Below are 231 nucleotides of genomic sequence, written 5' to 3'. Positions count from 1 at the left end.
GCGCCTCAGTGCTGACTGAGTTTGAGAAAGGGGCATGGCTGGGAGTTAGCATCGACGTCCTCTTAGCCTGAGTCATTTTCTTCTTAGTTATTTATTTTCATTATTTTGTGAAACGGGACAAAGCCACTATAAGGATAGCGGCCCCTTCTGTTCTCATGGCAACATCCGGCGGGACTTGACATTATCCTGCAGCACACAGACTGTAAGAAACCACAACAAAGAGCAGAGTTT

Source organism: Penaeus monodon, chromosome 19 (assembly GCF_015228065.2).
Source record: "Penaeus monodon isolate SGIC_2016 chromosome 19, NSTDA_Pmon_1, whole genome shotgun sequence".
In the NCBI taxonomy this organism is placed as follows: domain Eukaryota; kingdom Metazoa; phylum Arthropoda; class Malacostraca; order Decapoda; family Penaeidae; genus Penaeus; species Penaeus monodon.
The sequence above is the reverse complement of the archived record's forward strand: the minus strand, read 5'-3'. Positions refer to the sequence as shown.